At 37.4% G+C, this 16,621-nt stretch overlaps 1 protein-coding gene across 8 annotated transcripts in view; it reads right to left on the bottom strand.

Moving 5' to 3' along the window:
- lrfn1 (leucine rich repeat and fibronectin type III domain containing 1) overlaps nt 1–14,354 on the bottom strand; it is a 173,479-nt gene extending 159,125 nt beyond the window's left edge. For 4 of the 8 annotated variants that reach the window (XM_028464813.1, XM_028464819.1, XM_028464814.1 and 1 more), the window contains exon 1: nt 13,420–14,354. The gene's annotated coding sequence lies outside the window, so the exon portion shown is untranslated. Of the gene's footprint in view, nt 1–13,161; nt 13,385–13,419 lie in introns of those variants that run through there. The other 4 variants (XM_028464817.1, XM_028464815.1, XM_028464816.1 and 1 more) reach the window with 3 other exon arrangements.
- Between the last annotated feature and the right edge of the window lie 2,267 nt (nt 14,355–16,621).

Here is a 16,621-nt window from a genome sequence, read left to right as displayed (position 1 = left end):
GAACATGTTCTAATGTTAAGTAGCTGTGTGTTGAAGGGGAAAATCCCACTGCTGTGGTGGGTCCCTAAACATGTTTAATTAAAACATTGTGTATTTTGTGATAAAAACCCACTGCATTATTTAATAACAGCTTTTTTTAATTTAAATGCACTAGAACAGTAATTCTCAAGCTTTTCAGCCCACAACCCCAAAATAAAGGTTCCAGAGACCGGGGACCCCCATTGCATCTGAAGGTGGTTGAACACAGACATGAACATTGAAGAACAGTCATGTGGAGACAGGGCTATCTATAAGGGGGAATAAAGGGGAGAGATTTTTGGGGCTAATCCATAAAGTCAGCAAAATGTAATGTGATTCATATAAGTTTAAAATTCAAATAAGCATCGATTATGGGCAAAAGAGGTTAAAAGCGATAAAATGTACAGAAAAGTTATTGAAATTTGATGAAGAAGTGGCAGAAATGGGAGTAGTGTAGCAAAAATGCCATGTACAGAAAGAACTCTGATGTGCTGGATGGAAATGTAGGTTATGGATGAAAAATGGTTAGATTGGAACTGCTAACACCTGATTTAAACCACATTTGTGTTTGACTAAAATATAGCTTGTAGCATAACAAGCAGCTTTTATAGTCGTTTGTGGATAATACGTAGCATTTCAGGAAATTCTCAAATAATTTTCACACGTTATTTTTCTACAGTTGTTGTAGGAGTTTTATAGATCCTTGGCTATCCATAATGTCACAGGTTTTTCTAAGCAGAACAGACACATTTTATCGCTACAATGCAGTGATTTATGTTCTACTTCATCAGTGAGTGATTTATGTTGCACTTTAGTAGACCAGTGACAACCTACAGAGCCCCAGTAAGGCACGAATATTGCATTATTATGAATTGACAGTTGTAGCACGAATCAAAGCACTTGTCCACTTGATCCACTTCTTGTTAAGACTGGTTCCAAATATAGCTTTTATGGCTATTGGTGAGGACCACAACAGGACAAAAGCATCCTTGACTATGGTTTGACTGACATCCTTTTTGAGGTTGTTCTTTGTGTTTTTATCTTGAATGCATCTACTGTTTTATCTTAACTGCATTAGCAGCTCAACAGCCTTACTGCCTCTAGATTTCTGTTGGCTTGTTCCACTACTTAAAGCAGCTGGAGACATTTTCTTTTTATCAGATAAAACCGTAGTGTAGGCCATAGGGATCAATAAATCACAGCTCGAAAAATTTGTTTTCATCTCCACTGTCAACACAGTTTGTTGATATTTTTGCCCATTGCATTGTAGGTTATGACTTCACGGAGTGTTTTTACTCATATTCTGATGACAAATAGGCAGACTCCGTACTACACACTACAAACTGAACGAGTATATACTGTCTACTAATAAGTATGGTTAGGATGATGCATGTTCCCACTGAAATACACTTCCAAGTTTCCCAAGATGGATTTTTAACCTACAACAACAAAAACCTGAAAAATGTTACTTTATTTTTTGTTGGAAAAAAACTATAAAAAAAACGATACTGTTTTCCTTTTATTTTTCATTGCCAAAAGAATCCCTTGATAAACTATTCAAAACAATGCAATTTAACTAAAAATAAATCTTGATTGAAATAAATAAAGGAATAATACAAATGAAGAAGCCTATTAATTTAAATTCTGGTTCTATAGTAAACAATGCAAAACTGCATAATAGTTCTTTTTAAAAGTGCCACTGAAAATGTATTTTGTGCCTTAACAATTGGACTTAAAAAAACAAACAGTAATTTCACTGTATTTAGGTCAGATATTTGTTTGGATCAGCAGAGGGCGCTGGTAACCCAGTGGTCGGTTGGCATGCAGATATCTTGCAGTGAAGAAGAGATGCTTTGCTAGCAGACAGAGTTAATAAAAAAAACGTGACTTTCACAGATATTCACGTAATATTACAGATATTTTTTCGGTGCTAAAGCAGTAAGTAATCATTTATGAACATGTTTAAAAGTAGAAGGCGGCCAGAAAGAAAGTATTAGTAGATTCTGCCCACCGCCAACACTTCTGGATAGCACCCTCTGCTGGTTTAAAAAAGTACTGCGATTCAATTTTCACAGTATCGATGTGAATTGTGATACCTATGAATCAATTTTTAACTGCCTTACGATTAATCGTTACATCCCTATTATTTACTTTAATAAAAAGCTATTGTAGCATCTTTAAAAATACTGGTTTCTTCTTGGTGTTAGCTTTAACATAAGGACAGAGAACAAAATCTGTGTACATTGCTGACTAACACTCGCCATATGCCATTTCACTGTTTTCTTTCCCAGTCACTGCATTTTGTCACTCAATGTTTTTCAAAAGAAAGCAATTTACCTCGCATCGACCTCGAAAGGTTAAATTGTGCACATAACGCTGATGATCTTAATGGCACAACATATAGAGCACGTCTAATGTGTTAACACAAAGCTTACGGCCATCGCGACATTGGATACACAGGCAAGTTGGTGGCATTTTCTTCTAAATGGAGGAGGGAATCAATAACTTCTCTTTCTGTGGGTTTAATTCAACATCTGAAGGTGGTCTCACTCCATAATCATCACACTGTGTGAATAGAGCTGTGAACTCAGAGATGTGGGAGGCATCGCATCAGATTTTCATAGATTACACAGAGATCAGGAAACCCAGCTCTTGATGGTCGGTTGCATCTTTAGAAGTCACACACAACATACAAGCGTAGGCACACTGTCTTAGTGTCTTAGGTACAATGTGTAGTACTAAATCTCTGTGAAAGCTTGAATGGTAAATAGGATTTCAATTATGTAGAGTTGAAGTGGAGTAGACTGTGAGAAGTGCTTCAGTTTGTTACCTTTTTTTTTTTCTTAGTGGCTACAAGTTAGTAAAGAGTGTTCAAGGACACATGCATAAGCAAATCCAGGAATCCAGTAATTAATAAAATGACTGTATGGAAGTGAACCAACATTATGCTGGACAACATGGTAGAGCTTCAGTTCTCGTGTAAGAGCACAATTAAAATGAATCTTAAATGGGTTTTGCTAAGCTAAAAACAACAACAACAACAACAACAACAACAACAACAACAACAAGCAAACATAAGATTAGATGTAGTTTGAGCCTATCTCAAGAATGAGAAAGTAATGATTCAAAGAAGTAGAAAACCTGCATTGCACGAAGCTACGGAAATAAAAAATAATGAGGCAACACCATTAAAAAACTGGGAATAAATTTTTAAAGAGAAAGCATGTTGTAAGTTTGTATTCATTTTGAAAAGTTTCACAATATCTGCTTTGGGTCGAGTTTTTAGTTTTAGTTTTTAATTATTTGTGCTTGCTGAGAGAATTGAAAATAATAGGCCTTTTACATCTGTAGCTAGTCTTGTCTTTGTATGTGAATTGAAATGAATGTAATGTATTACCATTACCAAGTCTTCCTACTTCTTTTCGAGCAAACATATTATTGCAATTATGTGTACATTGATCATATATATTATTTTGAACATCTTTGATCGTTTTCTCTTTTGGAGTTTCCTTGTACCAAAAAGTTTTTTAGTTCCTTTATGTTTTTCTTTCTTGTCCCTGCTCGAAAAAAAAAAAACAAATGAATGAAATGAAATGAACTTCCCGAGGACGATTGGATTGAAGCTCTTCAGTTTTTAGGTATACATAGTTTGTTTGGGGTACCCATATAAAGTGATTCTATTCTATCTTCTGATTGCTGTGTGAAGATGACGAAGCTTTTTCACACTCTGGAACCGTGCATGCAAGACCGGGGGGGTCATTGGTCGAAAGGGATAAAAACGTAAACAAGCTCAGTCAGTCTGTTAATATTTCCAACCTAACGGCGTTTAATAGTCATCCGATCCGAGCACTTTTAACAACTGAAGGGCTGTATTTGTATAGCGCAGTATTGTCCATGTTTATTGTCTACATGAATAGTAAAGTCACCTGCTATTAATAAAAAGTTGTACATAGTGCATGTCAGTGCATACAACTGACAGCAGTTCAGAAAACTCATCCATGAATTTTCCAGAATATTTTGGGGGTCCATAAACGACTAAAAACAGAACTCTTGAATCACTTTTTAGTAAGAACGACATATATTCAAAGGAGATAAAATCACCAAATGTCATTTCTTTGCACTGAAATATTGATTTACGAGGTACAATATTCCCTAACATGTCCATGATTATTTTTTGTAAGCTATTATTTTAATTCAATTTACAAATTTGAAGGAAGTGCACAAGATGGACAGGTCGATAAGTGAAACAGTTTAAAAAGTCAGGGAAAAAAAGCTGAATTTTCAGCTCGTGTGCAGCATTAGCTTAAGCAGCTAACTCAGTCTTTCTACCTTTGAGACCGATTCCACGTTTACACAAGAAATCTTTCAAGGAATCAATGCTCCAACGAGAAAAATAATCGAAATCTCTGTCAGACTCGCTGTCAGCCAAGACGGGTTTATCCCTCTGGATTTTTGAACGCATGCGCGAGAACTGAGCGAGAGCGATATTTCCGAACGTGTGAAACGGCTTTTAGATGGAAGAGATGGGCGAACAAGGCAAACCATAAGAAACACTCCGAATGAGCGTTGAATCATCTGATAATGAGGAGCCAAAGCCACATCATGTAAATTATATTATGCTAATCTATGCTATCCTCAGTATGGTCACACTCATGCAACACATGAAAATTTCATGCTCTGCAGGCTTTACACGGCTCACTAAACAGCCAGTCAGCACGATGACATGTGGGACTGACTCTGGAAATTCCAGAGTACAAAAATTTGCCTAAAGAAATGCTATTAAAAAATCAGGACAGATTAATATACTACTGAAGGTAACTCTTTATTCAAGGCTTTGTGCTGCAGATTTGATAATTCACTACTTAATTTTAGTGAACAGAGGAAAAGCACGGATAAAAAACATCCATTATTTGTTCATTTTGGAGTTTTCCAGAGCCAGAGTTCAAACTCTGTATCAGCAAGAAATCCTCCTACTTAAGAGTTCTCCCACCCATGCATAAGTAATAATGTGCTGATCAAGGTGTTATACACTACTTGCATAAAAAAATACATTGAAAAAACTACTCTGTGTTGCAAAGAGTCTGCATTAGCTCTTAAGATTCATATCTGGATTAATCATATTTTTATTTTTATTCATACCCACCACAGTGAAACATTAACTCCAAATACAGCAAATAATTCATCCTAAATAAACATAATATATTTTCACCACCCTCATCAATTGTAACTTGCAAAAAATGTTTTGCCGACAACAACCAAAAACCTACTCTGTGAAGAAAATGTGCAGTATATGCGATTTAAACGGCAGTAAACATTTTCAGTTTTTTTTAAAGAGAAACTTTAAGCATTACATCAAAATAATCTGACTTTTGTCAGCATATTGGATGAAAACACATATACCAGAGCAAGAGACTATATTTTCATGCATTTTTGGAGAAATGTGCAGATATTTTCCCCATTACTGCTGCTTTTATTTAGATAATGCATTTATTTTCCAGTGTAGGGTTTGCAAATTTATAATCATATCGAATAATAAGGTCAGACAAATGCAGCTCAGTAGATCTCACAATTACAAGGATTACAGAGTTAATTTATAGAGAGAGTGGAAAGATATCCTGCTATATTTCAGAGCTCTCTCATGAAGTATTAACACTGCAAACCCAACATGTTTTTAGACATGTGGTGTGTTTTTTAATTGATTGTGTCAATTTTCTGGCAATATGGCAAATTTATATTGCCTTTCTGTGTGTTTTTTGAATCATGTTGTGTGTTTTTGTTACATTTTTTTGTATTATTGTTGTCCTTTTGTGTATTTTTCTGTCAGTTTGTTGGCATTTTGTGTGTCTTTGAAGTCTTTTTGTATATGTTGTTGTTTTTGTAGTCATTTTGTGTACTTTTGTTGACATTTTGGGCATTTTGCTGTCATTTTCTATGTTTCTGGAGTTTAGTGTGTTATGTTGGGCTTCATATAACTTACAACTTCATGAATTACAATTCTGTTTTGGGGGCTGCACAAAATTAGACCGAGGGCCGCATTTCGACCCCGGGCCGCCAGTTGCCTCTGTCTGCTCTAATGTGATGAGTAATAGTAAATCATATATATTTATATTGATAGACTTATAGGTTCGAGAACGATGTTGAGTGTTTTTTTTTTTTTTTTTTTTCTGATGGCATGTTATTAAAAAAAAAAAAAAAAACGACAGCAAAAACCATGCAAAGTTTCAACGAATAGACTTCTTAACACGTAGAAATAAATGCATGTTTGGAGTGGGAAGCTGAATTACACATACATCTCTAATAAAGCTCGACCGAACAGAAAGAACAAATGTGAAGGGTGAGGCTCTCAAGCGTTCACTTCACTGGAAAACATAATGCTTCTATAGTCTTTCAGCCTCTAATAAGCAGCACAGTTAGACATCCCTAGTGCGGCTGATGTAGAGCACGCCATACAAACATCTGACAAACAAATCAATAAGTAAGGACACAAAGATCTCTGATTTAAGTGGGAAAAGACGATGGAGCAAATTAGGAAAGCCTTATCTTTTCCAAAATGATCAAGTCAAGATGAAATAGCATTGCCAATGCACATCAAAAGCTCTTCATTCGAATGAAAAAAGTACTAGTAGTAACTCTAATACAAAGAGTTCAATAATAGGATATTGTGCTTATACATTATTTAAAAGGACTGTAGAGAAGATAGTGTTTGTGCACATTTTAAAATCTGTATGAGAGCATGAAGCACTCCTAATTGGCTTTCTCCTGAGAGCCAAAGGGAAATGTTCTGGTTGGAGATTTTGATCAATATGACCAGATGCTGCTACTAAAAGCATGGATTAAATCAAAGTCACCTTCAGGTTAACAGTACAATAACAGAAGCTGCATTATTAGACATCTGGAGGCTTGCCGTTACACTATCTTCGTCTATTGTTTCTTGTTTACATAATGATATCATCTAGCCTTACTTGAACGACTCCATAAATGGACAAACTCCATAAAGACGCTGACAAACAGCCTAAAGAGCATCAGTTTGACTCTGCCACAGAATGACATGAATATATTTAGTTGAGAAGAGATGCAACTAATAATTACACTGACCGAGTCAATGTGGATGGGGAAAGAGAACTGACTGATACTATCTTATGAAGTATCAAAACTCAAGCTCTCCTCACAGTTGACTAGATGTGTTCTATAGTACCTGTAGTTACCTGCTTTTTCTTTCTTTCGTTCTTTCTTTCTTTCCACACACAAAAAAAAAATTACCAAATTTTACCCAAAGGTCCAGTCACATGTCAGATTGTCTAAGCTGCAAAAACAAGCCAAATAGTCCTAAAGCTGGCCCAACAATAAAATTCCCAAAAAATCAACCACATGTACTAGTACTACATACAATTTGTGCCACTTTCATCAAAATGTAGCCTTAACATTGAAGAAAACTTTGTACAAGTAAAGATTTTTGATTTATCAAAATTAGAGCCAAAAGTTTAACAAAATGTTTGACTGTAAACATTGTTGTAAACATATACTTGCAAGTTCTTGCTAAATACATTTTCAATTTTGCAATATGTTAAGGCTTAATTTATTCAGACAACGTTTTTCAGGAGATGTACTTTTAAATTTACTTTGAACTCCTGACATGTTTCGACTGTCGGCTGTCATTCTTCCTCAGAGGCATCTGCTGATCACTTTTGTGTGTCCTTGTGAGTTCTTTCTTGAGAGTTCTCAGGCTGGCCTTAGAAATCCGTCTAAGGACACATGACAGTGATCAGTAGATGCCTCTGAGGAAGACTGACAGTTGACTGTCAAAACACGTCAGGAGATCAAAGTACATTTCAAAGTACACTTCCTGAAAAAAGTTGCCTGAATAAACAAAACCATAACATATTATTTCAAAAACAAAGACAAAATTAACTTGCTGCAATCGTTTTCAATGTTAATTTTTTTTTTTAAATGATCATTTTTGATAACGTTTAGCAAATTTCAGAATGTTATCTTAAAAGCTGAATTTTCTTTACAGCATTTTGAATTTCACTCGAATGTGAACACTTGTAGTCAATGTAAAAACTGAATTTCACCAACATCTCCATGATGTTTTCTGGATTTTTGTATTAATAACTGAATTCCTGACAGTGGTTTGAAATCTGACGACTTTAAACGCTAACAGCTGCTGCCTTGCACACTGCTTTAGTTCATGACGCTATGTCACTTTTCCATGTGCTAATTAGCTCAGTGAGATAAGGGATGTTTCTTGGTGTTGATAATTAGTTTCTGGAGTCTTGTTGCTTCATAACAATAGAATATAGTATGTTTGGATTATAACTGCAGCGCACCTCAGGACTCAGCTCAGCACCTACCACATCCTGCACAGTATTGCTGATAGAATTAGCTTTATAACCTCTGTATAGATTACCATGAATCCATATCCCTTCCTTCACACAGCTTCTCCCCTCTGCATTCCTTCCCTCAGCGGCTGGCAACAACTTAAAGCACTAAACAGAGCCAGCCTTAACAGTGGCACCTTTTTATCAGTCAACTATTGAAAGCCACAATTCCACCACACAATCATACACTGTAACAATAAATGACAACTTCCTGCAAAAAAAAGAAACCAAGCAGCAATCATTACTTCCAAAACTTACTTCAGAATGTAACTGTTCTGCAGAAATGCGGTAACATAGCAAAGCACAACAATATATTGATAAAACCTATTTTTAAGTTACCACCTTCGTGAATATTTTTGCACCTCTGCAGCCACTAATAGTTACTTTGTCACTTTTTGTGACAAATTGCATTGCAAAAAGGAAATCTTTTTTTACCCGATAGGATATTTCGCATTACGAGTTAGTATTTACTTACTTCAAATGTTTTTGTTTGTTTTAAAAAGAAAAAACTTGGTAAGCCAAATTTCCCTGTTCTGTTGGCAGATCATTTTCTGATTTTAATAAGCAAATTATCTATTTTTCCAAGTATAAACATAAGTACATTTAGTATATATATATATTTAGTTTAAATAAAAGATTTTGATGTGAGTAAAATACCATTACACAAAAACAAACTGGTAAGAAGAAATATCTTCGCACCCTTACATTACCTTTCATTTAAGCAATGTGCGCTATAGCAACTTTGATCAGGTCAATGGTAGACATTCAATGCAATTCTTTGATTTATTTTCAACACTGTTTTTTGCTTTTCCTGTTCACGGTTCATCCTATTCCATCATGCAATGCATAAGCGGAAGTGCACACTATGAACAGGTCAGGGGTCAAAGCTAATAATGTCACTTTGAAAGTGTGTGCAACATAGTTTTCAAACCAGCACTATTGTGCACTATTGCAGTGCATGAGTCTTCGGTTCTCACGCGTGCCTGTGTCACTGTATCTATAGCTGCATCAAATAGGTTTTGCTCAAATTATCAGAAAAAGCACTGTAGCAAATGTCCTAAGTAATAAATATGTGCATTTACAGCTTTAGACACATCTTTGCAGTCACTGTTTAGTGTACGGTTTTATTGCTCTTACCAGTGGTAAAATTCCCGATGCAGCAAAGCGAAAGTGTTTTATGCCTCTGAAGGACACTGTGATGTTTACCTATTTATTCATGTGCATTTAAAGGCTTTTTTCTTTTTCTTTGTTGCTGACTAACCCTCAAACCTACATGAAGTATAACTTACATTGTTTCAATCGCTTGAGTGCTTTGGTGGATACTAATTCAATCTTTATTAATATGTGAAATGATTATTTTCTACAACTTTTGCCTTGCCTATGAAATACATGTATTACTGTCTATCAGCTGATAACATAAATGGAGGTAAACAAGAGAGACTAGGTTTTTTTTTTGTTCAATAGTTAACTGTGTTTTATTGGCTTCAGATTATTTGTGAGTTATCAACTCATATTTGTAACAGCATAAGCATAAGACATTATATTACTTCACTTCAGAGCCACACAATTACACAGTATGCACAACAGTCGCATCACATTACACTTGCATCCCAAACAAAATAGATGACTCAGCTAACTTACCCCACTCCTTCCACTGTCCCCCCCTAACTCCCTCTCCCCTGTTCCATTTTCCCTCACCAAGGTGTAACCACTGTCCTCTCTTTTTATATCTTCCCTTTCATAACGTTTTTCTTACCTTTCCCTAGAAAGGGCTGGTGATGGTCATAATTATGCAATGAAACAAATGTATGTATTTCATTGTAAAGAAGAAGAATAAACAGTATGTACATAATCAATAATAACATAAATTACATACATACAGCAGAGGGATATTCAAAAGACAACCCATGAGAAGCCCCTTGCTCGTGATTTACAAAGAAAACTGAGAAAAACATTATTCTTGACAGCGCCAATGTTTTGACAGAAATTCAGTAAGACATTAAATGGAACCCTTGTTGTGGCAGCGCTGAGCACCGGAGAAGAAAGTGAGTGAATAAGTGACAACCTATCTTTCTCAGCACTGAAATGTAAAGTTCATGTAGAAAACACTGCAAAAGTTTTAATCTTTATACGATGAAATATCTTAAATTAAAGGCGGGCGCATTTTTGAATGATAAGATATTTCTTCTTACCAGTTAGTTTTTGTGTAACTGGTAAGTTACTTCAAGATATTTCATTAAAACTAAAAATGTCTACTACAGTAAATACACTTTTATTTATACTTTATACTAAAAATTGTCATATTTGTTTAAAAAAAAATATTGGTAAGCTAAATTTTCCTGTTCTATTGGCAAATACAATAAGACAATTATCTTCCAACACAACAGGACAATTTGGCTTAACAAGATTTTTTAAACGAATAAAAACATGTGAAATAGGTCAAATACTCTGAAAATCTAAATGGTAAGATCAAATATCTTATCAGGCAAAAATTAAGCATTACATTGCATTAAATTAGGTCATTTAATCTCATTAACATTTCACTTTTTGCAGTGCACTGACTGTTCTTTAATACAAATCCATGATACAAAGACGCACTTTGTCACTAGTGTTGACCCTCCTGGCCTGGGACCCCCGACAGTGGGTAGCAGGGCCTTTACCAACAGAAATGTTACAAATCTAGTAATCACTAGATTTGTGCAGCTAATTTAACCTTAAACATCATATCCCATCATTAAATCCAGCCAATCTTCCGTAGAGAACGGATTTCACTGCATTTTCAATAAACTGAATGTATGTGAGCGAAACTAACCTAAATGCATTGTTGTGTAGTGCTTGATTGTCATTTTCTCATTACTGCAGTGGTTGATAGTCCTCCACCAGTCCTGTCTTTATAAAGCTAACACATGACAACAGCACTACAAGCATCTGCTGTAACACGAGCAACAGAATGGGAAAAGCAGAAACGGCCCATTAATCCCTCACTCACCTAAGAGAGAAAGCAAAAAGCAAATTACAAAAATTCTGCACCCATGTCAGTTTAATTGTCTCTTTATGCATTACCTGCTGAGATATGAATTTGTTCCACTGTTGATTCATGCCTACATTAGCATCGCAGAACGTGGAAGAGTTGGCAATAATGTATGATAATGATAATGGCCATCCTGTCTGATTTCATTAGGCAAATACATGACGGCAAGTGCTCCGAGCTTCTGCTGTAACATCCTGCAACACACTGTCAAGCCACGGACGCGATCATCGCCACTTACCGCAACATGCACAGCTGGTTAAAAGAAGAGACATCTAAACCCGTAAGAGGACTGCTGCACACACACACGCACACACACTCCTCATTCAAATTACAAATCCAATACGGTTCAAGGGTATCAAACCTCCTTAGAAGAAACCTCATTAACCTCTGATTTAGAAGTCTCTTCAAGTCTTTTATGTGAAAACCAGCTTCAACCAAACACATTTCCAATGTCTATAATTTATTCAAGAAGGTAACAAATAAAAAAAAAAAGAGTTAAACAGTTGGTCGTAAACACTCGAGCTGAGTGCTTGGCTTTATCTTATTACTAGAGCCTAAAACCCATTGCCATCACACATCTGTCAGAAAACGGAGCAACGATTTTGTGACAATTGCTTATTTTTCCCATTGAACCGCAGCAGGCTGTGGCCTTCTATTGCACATATGTCCAAGGCCAAGAGTAGACAAGAATGCATGAGGTGTGTATGCTGTGTGCCAATAGGACTGCAAGCAGCAGTAAAACTCACTAGCTCTCCTTATGCAGCCTCACAGCTGGCCAATAGCTATGCCTTCCCCAGGGAGATGTGTTGAAAGATACTCTGCAGGTAGAACAGAGCTTCATGAGCGATGATCACTTGAATTCAGCGTAAGATACTGACATCCAAGCCCTGCTCGATCTAATGGATTTTACAAGATCAATTCTTCAGAGCAGACACCACGGACCTCAATTATCTTACATGGGCTAGAAAACTTGTATTTTAAAGAGGCCTAAACATGACTACTCATGCAGAGTTTAGGGAAACTAGTGGTGTAACCAACTCTTCGGTAAATGCTGAGTAACTAAACTAAGGAGGCTAAACTGCAAAACGATGAGGAGGGCAGAAAAAACGTAAGGCAGCAGACATAATGGCTAGCATTCACTCACAAGCACCAATGAGATCATTATCATGCTGCATCAGTTCTTCTACTTCTCTTCATCATATCCAAAACCTTCTCCGAATGTCAGGAAAAAAAAGTGATCTCCACCCCCCCCATCTTCCCCCCCAACTCAATAACACCACATGCTGAGGCCTCGTCCCCACGTTTAAATCACACATTCATCTCAATGCATGTCATTTTCAACTGCGAGCTAAAGCACTTTTCTTTTCATTCCGAGGTTGCGGCATCCCAGAAGGAAAAACAATAATCCAGTTTTGTTTCGATGGGAGGCATTAGGAATGCTGCTGCCAGTTTGACAGTCTCTGTGTCGTGCTGATGCAGACACGCCCGGGATATTGGCACATACTCTTCTGTTAGTGGACATTCAGATTCAACCCATGTGTAAAGTATAAGCAAGGCTTGGTAATGGAACTAGTGGAGATAGCAACTGTACTGTATTGCTTTGAAGCACCAGATGGACACGGTCTATACAGGGCAACTAAACCATGAGATAGATAGATAGATAGATAGATAGATAGATAGATAGATAGATAGATAGATAGATAGATAGATAGATAGATAGATTAATGGACTTACCTAAACTGATACTAATTCAGTAGATGCAAGGGTTTGATCCAAAAACTCATGACTTAGGGTCCACACACTTCTCTCTTCTCCCATAGGATACACTCACCCAGAATCTCAGATGGTGAACAAAGAGTTCAATTATTCCAGATTTTAAGCAGGTCAGATCTACTCTGGTCTTCTGCTCGAGAAACCACCACCCCCCCCCCAAAAAAAAAAAAAAATCTGCGGCCAAAAAGACTCCCAAGAGATGTAGTGTTTACCAGTTACCTGTATGGTGGTGATGGTTTTTTACACCCAGTCTGAAATCCCAACAATGATCCGCTTTGGAGGCTTGTACAGTTAAGATGATGCCAAAGCTAAAATCCTCCAAATCCAGAGGAAAAGGCGGGGGGGGGGTCCGAGCAGAGCCGCCCTTGAGTTGAAGCGTCAGTAGTACCTATACATGGTCCGATTGAGTCTTATAACATCTGTGTGTGTGTGTGTGTGTGAGGTTAGAAACACTGACAATCAGTCTCACAGCCCCGTTGTGAAACGCAGCACAGATGGAGAAAGGATGGACAACTGCGGTGTTTCTCTGCAAACAGCCACAGACTGAGACGCCTGAAGGTTGAGCACCACCAACATCCACAAAAATACAAAAACAAGATCCCACAGTGCTTGAAAACTCCCCTTGTTTCACCGCAGAGCAGTTTTACCTCAAAAATCCGATGCCTTGCGTTGTCACAACTTCCTCCGTCTGGTGCGCATTGATGGAATCCCACCCCTGCACCGTTATCATCCCGCGTCCTCCCACACGTTCGTTCATTCCCCCTCAACACCGGAGCGTCCTCGTGCTACAGATCGGTCCCCACGTACCCCACTAAACAGAGATCCTATGGGTCCGTGTGTGTCCGGTTCCTCAGCCTCGCTCCAAGTGGTTCCACCTGCACAACACGAGCAGCGTTAGGTGGGGACGCGCGTGTCACGCCATGATGTCTGGATCCGAGCAGGAGTCAAAGTGGCCAGCGGGCAGTTTGTTGGTCTCACAGGAAAAACCACCGCTACTGTTCAGTAGAGCAGCACTATGTGCAGCACGTTGGATCACACGGAATGATTCTGTGCTCTAGTCAAAAAAAGGAGAGAAAATCTATCATCCTGTGTGTGCGTGTGCGTGTGCGTGTGTGTGTGTGTGTGTGTGGATGAGAAAAGCTGAGGGCTGTCTGTGTGTGTGTGCGTGTGTGTGTGTGTGTGTGTGTGTGTGTGTGTGTGTGTGTGTGTGTGTGTGTGTGTGTGTGTGTGTGGTGTGTGTGTGTGGATGAGAAAAGCTGAGGGCTGTCTGTGTGTGTGTGCGTGCGTGCGCGCGCGTGTGTGTGTGTGTGGATGAGAGAAGCTGAGGGCTGTGTGTGTGCGTGCGTGTGTGTGTGCGTGTGGATGAGAGAAGCTGAGGGCTGTGTGTGTGTGTCTGTGTGTGTGCGTGTGTGCGTGTGTGTGTGTGTGTGTGTGTGTGTGTGTGTGTGTGTGTGTGTGTGTGTGTGTGGCTAAAGGTCCAGAAAGACACTGCAACAGAGAGCGTGATGGGAGGGGTGGAGGATGTGAGATGGATGGATGGATGATGGATGGATGGGTGAATGGGGTGTAGTGCTGGGTCACTGCAGCACTAACAAAAACATTTAAAAAAAACCCAATCCTTCACCCCTCTATGGGTGCACACAACACTGTCTTTACTTGTTTGGCTCACACTCCAGTAAACCTCTTAACTTTCTAATAGTTCCTTTTCTAATCCTTCACAATATTGATCACTAAAGACAGCAGCACAAACTTTTTGCACGTTTTATTTTACATGAGTTAAAAACAAATAAAATACACTTCGCTTTGAAAGATTTGAACCTTTTTCACCATTTCACCACTTTTTATCACATTGGGGGCCACAAAAATGTGATTGAAAAATGTGATCTGAGGCCCAAGTGATCAACATTTATGTCAATATTTAGAATAATGACCAATCTGAGAATCAATACAGGGAAGAACAAATTATTATAGTGTTTTTGTTGTTGTTTTATATATTTTTGTTGTAATTTTGTATATATTTTATCCCATTTTGTGCGTTATAATAGTTATTGTGTTGATCTTTTGGTCGTTTTATGTGTTTATGGAGTTTTTTTTGTGTAATTTTGTTGTTTGTACATTTTGTCATTTTGTGTATTTAAATCTCATTGTGTGTGTTTCTTGTTGTTGTTTTGTATGTTGTTAGCCATTTTGTGTATTTATACATTACATTTTGTGTTTTGGAGTTATTAAGTTTATTTCTGTTGTTTTTTTGTTTTTTTTTTGTAGAATTGTAGTCGTCTTATTTTTAATTTTGTGTATTTTTTCACGTTTGTGTGTTGTTAGAGTCATTTTGTGCAATTATTCTGGAGGCGGTCAAAGAGGAAACCAAGACCCTTGGTTTGTTTTGCCCTCGTCTGCCCTAAAGCCATCCTGGAGGGTTATGACATGGTCTAACCCTTTGCACACTAATGCCTCAGGCCTTTTGGATGAAGGTAAGTCTTAGTTCATGACCCTTAATACATATTCTGTACTAGAAATATTATATTAGACACATATTTCAAGTTAAAAACATTGTTTGAGTAGATATTGAGGAGCATCTCCTGAAAGTGAAACAATCTTTTTTCTATTCTTTAAGGAAACAATCATTCTACATTTAAGAACTCTGACTATATGACTCACACAAACATTCTGATATCTAGTCTATTCATCACAAAGAATCATGTCTGGTCAAAAAGTGCACACATAAGTTTGCTGTTGAGTGCATGCAAATATATGTCACTTTTGTCCTTTTTCTCCATGTTGTTGCACTGCAATTGACAAACAACCTGAGCACCTTTCCACCTGCCCTCACTCAGCTGGGATGTCAAACAGGTCTACAACACGATAGGCATATGCACAATTTTTGGAAAAGTGAATTGTTTTTGTTTATTATGGGGCAAGGTTACAGTCAAAGGTTTCCCGTGTGCACATGTAAAATTCATGCACCCGAATCACACTTGCATTGTGGATTTTATTCCTGTGGATGCAAATCTGACACAACGATGACTTACTGTCAAAATTGCATCACAAGATCACAGTTGTTATGTGTCGATTAGATATTTCCAATGCAAATACTGTTCAAATTTAAACCAGCGGTGGCCGCAATGCATCAAAATGCTGGATGCAAAGCGCTGTTTAACAAGAGATGTAGAAGAAGAATTGGGACACTGTGCCAAAATGTCACATAACATAGGAAGTGAACAAAATCAGGTTGATAATTCCAGTAAGTTCATTTTGTCGCCTTTTTTTCCGATATAATATGTTAAGGTTTCATTTATTTAAAAAAAAAAAAAAAAAAACTTTTTCCAGGAAATGTACTTTGAAATGTACTTTGATCTCATGAAATGTTTCAACATGCCATCTGTCAGGCAGGATGACTCACAAGGATGGGAAAAGGAAATGC

This window comes from Gouania willdenowi, chromosome 13 (genome assembly GCF_900634775.1).
Source record: "Gouania willdenowi chromosome 13, fGouWil2.1, whole genome shotgun sequence".
Lineage (NCBI taxonomy): Eukaryota > Metazoa > Chordata > Actinopteri > Blenniiformes > Gobiesocidae > Gouania > Gouania willdenowi.
Note: the sequence above shows the minus strand (reverse complement) of the source record. Positions and strands in the feature narration are given on the sequence as shown.